General features: G+C 37.6%; 1 protein-coding gene across 3 annotated transcripts in view; it reads right to left on the reverse strand.

Moving 5' to 3' along the window:
- LOC106072599 (phosphatidylinositol 3,4,5-trisphosphate 5-phosphatase 2-like) overlaps positions 1-13,495 on the reverse strand; it is a 71,745-nt gene extending 58,250 nt beyond the window's left edge. For 2 of the 3 annotated variants that reach the window (XM_056011798.1, XM_056011792.1), the window contains exon 1: positions 13,402-13,495. The gene's annotated coding sequence lies outside the window, so the exon portion shown is untranslated. Of the gene's footprint in view, positions 1-7,961; positions 7,981-13,401 lie in introns of those variants that run through there. The other variant, XM_056011795.1, reaches the window with a different exon arrangement.

Genomic DNA, 13,495 nt, shown 5'->3' on the forward strand with positions numbered 1-13,495 from the left:
TAACCTTCACTTCTTTAGCTACCCCTAGAATTCTTATTTAATAAATCTAAATATGATAAACGTTGACAAAAATCTGATGCTGTTTTTTTGTTGTTGTTTCCAAAGCATCCAAAGGTCATTACAGGAGAGGGGAAAAAAACAAGCAAAATATAAAATATGATTTTTTTTAAATAAAAAGCTTATATAATGGGTAGAACTGAACATCTAAAGTCACGTCTCTCAATACTGTAATATTTATTTCCTTTAAAATATATTTTCCATAAAGAACCACTAGAGAGAAGAAGAGAAGCATCACGTACTTACATCGAATGGCTACATCTAGTTCAGCGATTCCTGTAATGAGCATACAGACACCGGGGCGTGAGCAATGAAATATACATGACATCTTAAGCTCAACTGCAACTCTCCGGCCAGACCCCCCTCTCCCCCGCTCATTTCCCCATTCGGCACAATATGAAACTGACACGCGACCATCTGACTTCATGCACTCAATGGACAATTTGTTTTTAAAAAACGTCCTTCCATTCATTTACTGTTTTTTTTGTCTGCGCTGCTGGCAAATTTGAAACATATTTGGGTCAAGTTCAGGACTACGTTGTCCAAAGTCGTACTCCCACCCACCCCACCTCTCATAATGCAGGGCATAGGCAAACTCGAATTGGTGGGGACCTCGCACAGGACTAAAAAAAAATGTTACAGAAAAAAATGGCGAAACTTGGATCGGGTCTCAAACATTTCAAGCACTAGGACTCTATGTTTACTTGTCTAACTCTCAACTAAGCAAATAGCGATATTTGAATTTCAGTTCTTTGTTAATTCAGATATAAGCACAGGCAGGTTTTTAGTAAGTTGCGTAATTTTATTTTTTTCGCTGTTTCTTTTTAATTCATTCCACCAAATTCACTTCGCATAGCGCAGCGGTCCTTTTTTTACAATCCCCCACTATACCGCCCCCCCACACACACATACAGCAATAGAAGAATAGACAACAAAAATCCATATTTTCGATGGTCATAGCGACCCCCAAATGGATCGCGACCCACAAATTGAGAACCCCTGGCATAGGGCCTCCAATTATCTAAGGCCGGCCCGGTATAATGGTTTTGTTTGCGTTGAAGAATACGATTGGAAAATATGCAGTCAACACCTGATTTAAAAAAAGTCAAATGTTGGCCGAGACATACAGGGCGAACGCCATCCAAACTGGTAACGCTGTATACGCTCTGGGTGCTCGTCTTGATGGTCTCGGGTTCGAACCCCCACCACGCCGTCATCTCCCGCCGCAGGAGGTCTGAGCAAGGGTGTACTGATCTTCAATTTGAAAGGAGCATCCGAAACAAGTACATACACATAAAACAGGATGGCTGCCTGGTCGTGCGGTTTGCGCGCTGGACTGTCGTTCAGATTTATCGACGGTCGAGGGTTCAAACCCTGCCCGCTCCCATCCCCCGTCGTCCTGCGGGAGGTTTGGACTAGGAAGTAATTATCTTCAACTCTGAAGGAACATCCGAAACATGTAAAACATTTTACAAACAAACATTTGTACAATCTACAGTACTTGACCACATCTCCACTACATGGTCACATCTCACCAGTCTACTACTCGACCACTGAAACAACCTCAAATCAAACTGAATACATCTATCTTCTCACCCAGGGTTTCATCGTCCAAACTGTAAACAAAATAGACAAAAAATCTTCTCCTGACACAAGCCAGATAACCGAGCCAGGCTACCGGAAACCTAGAAAACATAAAAGGCGAAGGTCATCTAAACGATAAACAAGACCTGCTAATTAAACATCTCAATAAATTTAAGTCAGACACAGTTAAAAAGTGAGCTGCCGGGAGCAAGGCGCCAAACTGATAGCACGTGACGAGCCCAACCCCGGCCCAGACCCATCACTGCTCACCCACCCATCCCCTTTCCTTCTTGAACCAGACACACTTCTTCCACCGCATCCTACTCTATTTATGGCCTCTGGTCAGATGACAGCTCAGATCCGGCAAGGGTCTGCTATGCCTGACATATTAACGACGTCAATGTTGCCTCGCCACCCACCCCTGCCCCTTCTTAGTGTAACGCCTTTGCCCCCCCCCCTTCCCTTTCCTCTATCGTCCCCATGTTCTGACTGACATGCGATATATGCTCGGGGAAAAAAAAAAACTGATACTAAGTTGTTTTTTTAACCCAACCGAAGACAAAACCAAGATGCTTGAGAGAGAGAGAGAAAAAAAAAAAAAGAGCAACAACAAACGACAAAGCCCGGAAGGTCAAAGAAAATACGAAGCAAACAAACAGTTCGAGAAAGTTCCAGCGCAGTGGAGTATGGCGTTATCTCATGACCTTCACGGGAGATGGTAATCCGACGTGTTAACACCTTCGCCTAATCAGAGAAATCTACGGCTGCGCCAAACAGGAGATCTCAGAGGAGACGGGCTCCATCGCTGCCCGAATAAATATACAAGAATCACTACGCTAGACAGCCAGCTGACAAGGGAAATGATTAAACCATTACTAGAGCTACCCAGTGGTGAACGTAGAGCATGATAGCACATACTGTTTCTAATTCGTAATGATCAATGGGACTATGTAAAGGCCACATATACACATTAAGAATAGAGACTAGCTATTATAATATGATGTTTACCAATATAGACAAGCTATTATAATTTGATGTTTGAAAAGCCACATATACACATTAAGAATATAGACTAGCTATTATAATTGGATGTTTGTATTATGCGATTCTATGCTATCCAATCTTTTTTTTTGTGGACTGGGGAAAGGGGTTTCGTGCAGTCTGTAAACGTCCAACCTCGTCTATTGGTCCTCTAACAATTCCAGGCCGACATCGGGATCCGAACATAAACGCTTAGCTGTGCAACCAAGCGGTTTTTACCTATCAGAGCACACCCCCACACTGAACAATACCAATATGGATATCACAAAGGGCATAGGAGACTAAGGTAGGCAACTGAAAGCAACATTTGTTCAACAAAGTCTTATTACCAACGGAAAAATAGAAATTAAAAAAAAAAAAAGATTATTACCGCAGATAAAGTTTGTGAAACAGTTATTGCTACTCAAGTTATGAGAAAACATTGATGCCATTATCCCGAGCTGATGGCTCGTCACATGAAATCAATCAGCCTGATGTATGTTTCATTGATCACTTACAAAGTAGTCTCTCACATGACGAGAAACAGTGACATCCACAAAAGAGTGACTCTGATCCAGCATGTTCCATTTCTTTGCACTAAAACTTTAAACATTTTGTAACATGGTACACTCTTCTACAATCAATCATAATTTGCATTTTCATTGACTAATTCAACGGACTGAATCATCCAATTCTGTTGGCTGTATTAAGGGTACTCAAGAAATGTCCATTCACTAACACCGCCGACCAAAGAAACATTTTTTCCTGGAACAATTCGAGCTTAATACAAATTTCCTGTCATCCCTCGCGCTCCCCACCCAAGCGCACCCAGCTCAGCCTTCAACCCGATCCATGTCGTGATTCATCGCTCTGAGCTCATTCCAGAAGCGATACTGCGAACATCCGCTTGGGGAGACAACACAGCGGGAGTGGACAGCGGCGTGGTCATCCGATCACGTGACACACTTTACCCATTCGGAGCCAGTTCTCACAATATTAAACCTTAAACCTCGAATGGGGTTGTAGCTTTCAAACAGGATTCAAAATAATGTCTGAGAAAGGGATCCGTTTGAGAATCACAGACAACGTAATAAGAGAAGTGCTATATGAATGTTCCATCTTAAGATTAAGCAATTTGTAAATGGGGGCGCGGTGGTTGTGTGGTTAAGCGCTTGGCTTCCGAACCTGGGGTACTGGGTTCGAATCTCGGTGAAGGCTGGGGTTTTGAATTTCTAATGAGTACCTGGCATAAGTTGGGGAAAGTAAAGGCGGTTAGTAGTTGTGCAGGCCACAAGACACCTTGGTTAACTGGCCATAGAAACAGCATTTCAATATTACCAGTGATACTGAGGCAGTCTACACCCAGATGCATCAATAGTATTCAAATGAATCAAAAATATGTAAACAATTTCTACAAGATCCACAGGTCAGCACTATTCAACGAGTTCAACTGTCATGACTCTCTGAATGGTCAGTGCAAATGATATAAATAAATAACGAGAAGATGTCACACATATTTGAACTCGCTTGGAAGGAAGTAGACAGAACAACAAGAATCGCGAAATCACAAAATTGATCTAGACATTAGAACAAATAGGTCATGCGTGGGAGAACATCTGTCAGCCAATGAGTTCAATGTTTTCAGTCCAGAAATAGTCTTTCAACTGTTTGTACAGTGCTCTACGACATTCAAGAATGCAAGTCGGTGCTTTTCCAATTTCAACAACTGGCCAGTTGGTCTGCTTGCAACTCACAGATGGTACAATTACACATCTACACACAGCCACTCTTGGTAAAGTACTTACACACAGTCCTACACAATGACAGTCCTAAACTTAGGCCGCAAGCGTTCTTTCGACTTGTAGTCTCCCGAAATTACCACAGCAAAAGGAAGAGCCGAAGAAATTCTTTACAGCGAAGATATAAATCGATAGGACGGTTTAAAAAGCGAGACTAAAATTGATGGGAAACAACCCTTGCTGCTAAGTTGATAACGATCTACAAGGCTTGTGTTAAGTAAAATTAAACATTCACGAAGATACATTTCATTAACGTTCAAGTTTACTAGTGGGGAAAAGGTCTATTTGTTTAGTGTGTACAGATCACACACATATACACTGAAAGAATAAAATAACCAGCTATTTAATTCTAACAATAATTTTATCTATAAAGTGCTGTTAACAACCCTAACGTAACCTCAAGGCGCAATGATAACCAACAGACATAGACGCAATGATAACCAACAGACATAGACGCAATGATAACCAACAGACATAGACGCAATGATAACCAACAGACATAGACGCAATGATAACCAACAGACATAGACGCAATGATAACCAACAGACATAGACGCAATGATAACCAACAGACATAGACGCGATGATAACCAACAGACATAGACACAAGAATTGCAAGGTTACAAAGACAGTTTTCTGTGGAAACACAAACTGAAAATCGGCCCCCGAAGTGGTCCACCCAGGCAGGTAAAAAGGCAGGTTTCAATATTATCAGAATTAAATTCTATCAAAGACAAATGACAGAAAATAATGGAGAAAAAAAAGGTTAACAGATCTTGTGTGGTGCCCCAGAGGTCCAGCAGACCAAAGGATAGGTTAAAGTTACTTTCGAACAATGTGTGAACCTGGCCTAACTGATGTGTTATAATGAATATCTAATTGATCTAATTGTTTTGAAAAGAGCCAATCTTTTATTCCTCATCAAAAAAATAGTAAACATTTTTTTGTTGTAAATATAGTACTTGGTTTAAAAGGACTTACATAACTTAACAATACAAATAAAAAAAAACATTTTTTGAAAAAAAAAAATCTACAAGCGTTTGCATAAATAAAAATATGGTAGATTGTTGTCTCCCTTAATAAAGAGCCGTAGGTGCCATTTTCTATTAATTGTGAATACTTGTAAAAGTGGTGTATTTTTATTAAAAAAAAAACTGCTTGCATAAGTGATTTAAAAAATTAGATTTTTCGTTTTCAGAAAAGAAAAAAGTAGCCGTTGCATCAGAACTTTGAATGGTCTACAATTTTGTGATCTCGGATTTTCACTATCTTTTCTCGTTTACGAGATCTAAACGGGACGGATGGACGGACAGGCCACACAAAACTAATAGCGTCTTTTCCCCTTTCGGGGGCCGATAAAAATGACTTAAAAAAAAAAAATTTAAAAAAATAAAAAAAAATTTACAACTAATCTAAAAACTTTTAAACAGATAGGTTTTCTTGGAATGTAGTGAAGCATGTTGTTTGTCTTGAGATCAACGGGGAGCGGGTTCCAAACCTATAGTACAGAATGACTCTTTAGGAATGTATTTTACCGAGAAAATGGTCGAGGCACAGGGATTCCGTTGACAAATGTACCGAAAAGGAGCTATTTTCTTAGAGCTACCATTGGAGATTTTTATGAATAGAGTCTCTATCCGGTGTACACAAATACAGAAGAATTAATAGACAAAGTACTGTATAGGGCTTATAATTTATGTGCTCTTTTAAATAATAATCTTTTTTATCCGTTTGGAAATGGGTTTCACAATTGTGCATAACAACATACATAACAGAGAAAACAAATGTGTATACCATAGCACACGAATTATACGTTCAGACACAGAGTTTGTATTAAACATTAACTCACAGAATGAAAGGTCTAAGCTCTTCAGATTATATCACAAAGTAATTTGCATTATTTAGCTGGAAACGGCCATCTTTTTCTGGCATCGAACATTGCTTTTATCCGATCATACCACAACAACATTTCTCCAAAATGGCTTTTTTTTTTCTTTTTATCTCGTGCTGTAACTTTGCTTACCTTAGAAATAGCAAGTGGGCCTAAACATACCCACATGTAACAGCAGATTTACTGTAACTAACCAAAGTAACGGGGGAAATATGCAGAATTACTCTCGTCCCTCACCTTTTTCACCCACAGTGACCAAGTTCAGTTACACCTAGATCTAGTTATCTCTCATTTAGTATTTGACTTATGTATATCTATTTGGGGGGGGGGGGGGGGCTAAAATAGCATTACAAAAGAAAAATAGGTCATGTATACTTTTTTACACTTACAATTGGTGTTGGTAACGGTAGTCAGAATATCATAGTTCATAAGATAACCTCCCCCCCTCCCCTTTCCAATCCATTCAATATGATACTAATAGAAATAGTTTCCACTTTTTTATACAAGTTCAAAAGATTATTTTAGAAAAAGTTTTTTTTTTTTTAACGTTCACATTAGTGTGTGTATGTGTGTGTTTCTATTTGTCAAGTTAGTAGCTGAATCTTAAAAGTGAACTAAAAAAAAAACCGGTCTTAACCAATACGGTATGTATGTTTTATATAGGTCCATGAACGCAATGTAGAATGGTTTAAGTCTGTATATGTATGTATACGTTTTTCTAACAGTATTAGCCAACCCATGGCCAAACAGTGTCTCCTGCTCCAGGCCACCATAGCTGGGACGCCCAGCCCACCCTCTTGACCATGTCATAGACTACATCGGATGAGCCGGGAGAAAATAATGTGTACAATTTGCCGTAAAAAAAAAAAAAAAAAAGAGACAAAGAGATGCAAGAACTACGACAAATAGAATACTGTATAAACCGGTAAGAATAGATTGATGAAATAGACAACACAAGAGAGTTGAGGACTTGGAAAATCATCAGCTGACTTAATCTAATATATAAAGTAGACTGTAAGGTGTATGTACCGGTATGTTTTGCATAGAAACCAAAACCGTTCGATCGATCTTGATGACACTTGACATGAATGTTCCTTAGATAGTAGCGGTGATCTTAGGGATATGTAACGTTACCCTACAATACGGGAGTTACCTAGTTCAATGAGGCATCTTGACAGAGATTTTAAACTAAAAACAGCATAGATGCCATTTACAATATAACAAAAGAAAAACAGAACAAAAAAAAAACAAGCAAAGCTGAGTAAAAACCAAGCTAGTAGTGAATTTATAACACAGGATTAGTGTGCTTTAATGCCACAAAGAAAGAATCACACAATATGCTCGATACCTAACTGAGAAGAGTAGGGAGAGACTTGGTGGCTGGGTGGTAGAGCGCCCCTGAGTCCACCCAACTCCATTGGGTACCTGCCATTAGTTGGGGAAAAGTAAATACGGTTGGTCGTTGTGCTGGCCGCATGAAACCCTCGTTTACAGTGGGCCACAGAAACAGATGAGCTTTATACATCAACTGCCCTTTAGATCGTAAGGTCTGAAAGGAGTATTTACCAATATAACAGAGAAGCAAATATATAAAATAAAAAAAAAATCACACATGTGGTCCAACATTACTGCAAGAGCAGACGATCTTACGGCCAAGGAACTAGAAATCAATACCAATTACTGCTGCCCAAGTGTTGATCTCTGCACAACTCTTTCGTACGTTGGGACATGCCTTGCCATTCTTAACTTTGAACTCCAAGAGCTCACATTTCAAGAGGAGATAAGCCAGAGAAGTCACGAAGCCCTGTTTTCACTGTCCCGAATATTACAGAAAAAAAAGAAATGTTTTCATTGTTCTGAAGATGCACTAGCGCTATTTAGACACTCTAGTTAAAAGTACATGTGTGCACGTGCTGAGTGAAATGTGTAATGGAGTGATATAATCCGATTATAAGACGGCCACAGTTTGTTATCAGTGCATCTACAACACAGAATTGCCCTTGTACCTTAGTGAATCGATCACTATGTATGTCCCCCAAGAGAGCCCTGCTCTCCACGGACTCTACGCTTATGGTGGTGCCAGGTTTCTCCCTCAAACGTTTGGAGGCTTTTTTTTTTTTTTATGCACGGGACCAAAAGTTTGAAACTCGCTGCCCGTTGATCAACATGCTTCACTACATTCAGGAAGAACATTAAGACATGTCTTTTCAAAATTCTGTCCTTGGATTAGTTTGTCATTTTAACTCGTGTGTTTATGTCTGTTACGTTCTCAGAGCACCCAGAGCCTACGTTTTGTTTTTTGTAACAGAGCTATGTAGGCCTACATTAAATTACGTAAGACCTGTAAAATACTGTGAGGCATCTAGCCGGCGCTAGGTATCTGTAGTGCGATGTGGATGTGAGACGCTGCGAGTCAAAGTCATTGGCATTACTATTATTACGAATTTAATTGTTAGTACTAACTTAAATAGTGCTAAAGAGAAGAAAAAAAATTGTTTTAGTGCTAATTCTCGAAGACATCCACCCAAAATAGTGCTAGGTCACCGAGACATCTACCCCCAAATAGTTTTAGATGCCTCCTATTCATCGAGGGAAAAAAATTGTAAACCAATGGAAAAATGGGAAAAGGAGGGTGGAGGGGGGGGGCTTATCTTGTTAGGCGCAACTTTGTACACTTTAGTTCACCCTTCAGTGTCTCAGGGAGATATGAACAAAACAAATAAAATGCTTATCATGTTTAAGTCATTTTATTAGAACACAAATAAAGGTGGGGTGGAATTAAATTATTGTTAAACACAATCATTATGAATTAAAATCAAATCGTGAAGTGAATTGAAAAAATTATTAATGCTTATGTGTATAAGACAAAACATGAGAAAATATCGTTTTGGAAAAGTGGTTTTTCAAACAGAAGTTAAGAAATAACAAAATGAGCGCTGTCCCCACAATTGTCAATGCCATACCACTTCCTTAACTCTTTCTCTCCTAACTGACGATACCAGCGTTGATTCCACCAGAATGTGGTAAATAATTAAGGGGAGAAAGAGTTAACAACTACAGCGTCGAGCACATGAAGACTACACAATGACCCACCTGCTCAGTCAACACCAAAAAGTTAGGGTAGAAATAAAAAAAAAACAACTTTGGCTCAAATTCAATGAAGACATATCTTCTGAGGAAATATATCAATCATGCCCTTGAAATATTTCCCCCGTATATCGATTTGTACAAGGAAGAAAAAAAAAAAGAGAGGCCTGAGTTTGTTCACGTAGGAATATTTCATTTTTAAAGTATTGATCCCATCCGTGCACTTTTATACTATCGAGAAAACAAATGAAGGCTAGGAAGAAATGGATGGATCCCTCGAACTAGGTTAATATCAAAGTCAACCCTCGACCTAGGTTAATATCAAAGTCAACTTCGACCTAGGTTAATATCAAAGTCAACCCTCGACCTAGGTTAATATCAAAGTCAACCCTCGACCTAGGTTAATATCAAAGTCAACTTCGACCTAGGTTAATATCAAAGTCAACCCTCGACCTAGGTTAATATCAAAGTCAACCCTCGACCTAGGTTAATATCAAAGTCAACCCTCGACCTAGGTTAATATCAAAGTCAACCCTCGACCTAGGTTAATATCAAAGTCAACCCTCGACCTAGGTTAATATCAAAGTCAACTTCGACCTAGGTTAATATCAAAGTCAACCCTCGACCTAGGTTAATATCAAAGTCAACCCTCGACCTAGGTTAATATCAAAGTCAACTTCGACCTAGGTTAATATCAAAGTCAAATAGTGTTTGATTAGTAGTTCCTACAAGGCTTTGAATAATTACTCCATTACGCTGTAAGAGATGAACTGGAAGCGTTATTAAAGTGCTCCTCCACAGCACGTCTTTGATCGCTTTCAAAAAATGCATTGACAGTTCTCAGTGACATCGAACAACGTCCTCACAATTGACGTCACGTTCCTACAAGATGGCTACAAGTCGAGTCAACTTTGACCATTGTCGCTATGGGTTTTTTTTTTCTTCTTGTTCCTCCCTTTTAACTATTGCATTTAGACACATCACATTTTTGAGTTCCATGAAATTCACGGGGCGCTAAGAGCAACCTCCATACGTTTTACATTGTGATTAGGATTCACTAAGTTTAGATACTTTAACAATTAAAGTATTACATATCTTTTTTGGGACAACACTGAGACTTCAGACTTGATGACAATAAATAACTAACATTACTGTATAGAAAGATAACTGTTATCTAGCTTTCCAAATCAGTGGCATAAGAATTTCAAAAGTCAATTTACTTAAGTTTGGATCTAGATTGTTATAGTTATAGTAGTAGGCCTAATGCTGAGGTGGACACTGTAGTCAAAGTGAATTTCCAGCTGCTTGGACCAATACAATTTTCTGAATTCTACGACAATATTCATTATTTTCAAGGTGCCCGCCCTATCAGCTTCTCAGTACAATATAATAAAACCTATAACACATAACCAGATCGCTCTGAATTGCACAAGGCGGCAGCCAAAACTAGGAATCCTTTTTACGTCTCAATTAATATACGTGCAGTCTGTAGTAATATGACCATAAAAATATTAAATTCCAATACACAGGGGGGTGAGGCGAGGTATGTGGGGTGGTCACGCATGAATAAAAGCAAACGATTAGAGTACATCATGATGTCACTGGCCACGTGATTGAACAAAGAGTACATGTAATACGATGCTATGCAGAGGGCCTGATTTATGAACTGGAGATATATGCCAGTGGAGCTAAATAAAACAACTTGGCTCAAGTGTTCTGTTCAAGTCAACACTTTAAAAGCTGCATTATTTGGTAGACATACCCCTCCCAAATGTCTTTAATTTTCAAAAGACAAAATGGTGGGCAACAGACTAAAAAAGTAGATAAGATAAAATAAAAATATTGCTCCTTCTAAATCTAGTCAATCAAGATGTTAAGTTATATTTTCATTCTTATGGTGCTACTCCTGTTGTTTCCATTTTCTTAGACTCGTATGACTAGAGGTTTTTATTGTTAACCTTAGCTATTACATTGTTTATGTATTCACTCTGCAGCTGTCTTTTTTGGGTTAGGTGTTTAATTTTAATATATATATATTGTTTTTTATAAACTCTTTCTGCCTTAGTTTCTTTAATAGGTTTTTCTTCTGTTTGCAAAAACCTCTTTAATCTATTATTAAAGAATTAAACCAGCATTTAGACTCCTTTTATTTTGTTTGATGTATTTAGATGGCATATATATGATTTTCTTTAATCATACTATAATGTTTTTATGATAAATATAGCATTTAATGAAATTCCAGAGGTTATCAACTGGTTGGTTAATAGTTAAAGACAGCTTAAATCTCCAAATAGAAATTAGATGTTGTAATAATAAAAAAAAAATGTTTTTGTTATGTGTAGGCATGCAAATAAGAAGAAAATAAATATTTTTTATTTATATCTTATCAACTTTTTGAGAAAAAAATTTTTTTAGGGCTATTTTTACCTAAAATGATGAAAAAATAGTTAATTTTCATGTCAAGATTTCTTGAAAACGACTAAATCTAGTCCAAATAAAACTTCAACTGTTGATTATTCAATACTAATAGAAGATTGTGAAGCAGAATTAACCATATAAACATGATTGTGGCCCATTATTTCAGGTATTTATAGGGGGGTAGGCATAGAAAAAAATTAATTACTCTAAAGTTTTCAAACTTTTGTAATTATTCTGCTTCACTTTCATACTTGGATACAACATTAATTGTGCCAAGGCAAAATATTCATATAAATATAAATAAATTTTTTATCACGCCATCTCTGAACAAAAAAATATGTTCCACTTTGAATTTGGATATATATATTATATATATATATGTTGTATACACCTAATTGCTCAGAAATGAATGCTGTATAATATTCAGTTATAAAAAAAAAATAATTTTGAACCTTTGGGGGTTTTAAGCTGTCTTTAATCAATGCCTTTTTCTGATATAAGAATGTTTGTTGAAGGTTTTTACAGTTTGGTGTAGTTAGTAGATTATCTAGATTCTAGATCTAGTTACAAGTATTAGTTAGGTTGACAAGTTGTGTAAGACTAAGGAGTAAAAGTAAAGCACTAAGACTAAGACTTACTAAGAGTAAAGTTACATACACTAGTTACACTGAGTTAGTGAGTAACAGAGACACAGAGTGTGACAGAGAGAGTTAGAGTAGAGTCTCTCTATAGTCTATAAGTTAACTCTAAAGACCTAAAGTCTAAACTAAAGTACTAAAGCTAAAAGTCTAAGACTCCAATAAGTCTATTAAACTCTATTTTATTATGACAATTATGACTCTATTGGCATTGGCACTATTGCCAGCATCGACTGAGTTGTCTGAGTATGTATTATTAGATTGTAACTAGATCTATTACCTAGATCTAATTACTCTAGACGAGTCTAGACTTATATTGGCCCAGTCGTCTAGACTCTAGATTAGTAGATATCTATAAATTCTAGATCTATAATGATGATAATCTAATAATCTAGATCTAGAATCTAGACTAGAGATAGAGTCTAGACGACTCTAGACACTTGTGTTACGTGTAGAGTCACTAGTGACTAGGACTAGAGCTCTTCGTCTCTACTCAGTACTCACTGAAGTCACTGCCTAGTCTCTAGTCAACTTTAGAGTACTCTAGACTCTAGTCTACTAACTCTAGCTAGTGTCTCTAGTCAGAGTAGTCAGACTCTAGAGTACTCTACTCTCTAGATCTAGTCCTAGTCACTAGAGTCCTAGAAGGCTAGACTGACTAGATTAGATCTAGAGTCTAGAGTCACTAGATCAGTAGACTAGATGAGTAGATTATTTATTATTACTACATCATCTATAGTCTAGATCTAAGATTGAGAGTAGATCATTGTTCATTGTAGCGCTCTAGATTTATTTAACGTATGCAAATCTAGAACTACTTAGAATACTAGAGTCTAGTTCTGATAATAATAGTAAATATAGATTTAGATCTAGACAATTTGATAACATTACTAAATCTATTACTTACCTCTCTAGACAAGTCGGCTGCTAGATCTAATCCTGATAAACTATCAGTGTTTACTATTTTTATCTTCAATACGGAAGAAGTTTCTGCCAACTAC

The sequence above is a fragment of the Biomphalaria glabrata genome, chromosome 15 (genome assembly GCF_947242115.1).
Source record: "Biomphalaria glabrata chromosome 15, xgBioGlab47.1, whole genome shotgun sequence".
NCBI lineage: Eukaryota > Metazoa > Mollusca > Gastropoda > Planorbidae > Biomphalaria > Biomphalaria glabrata.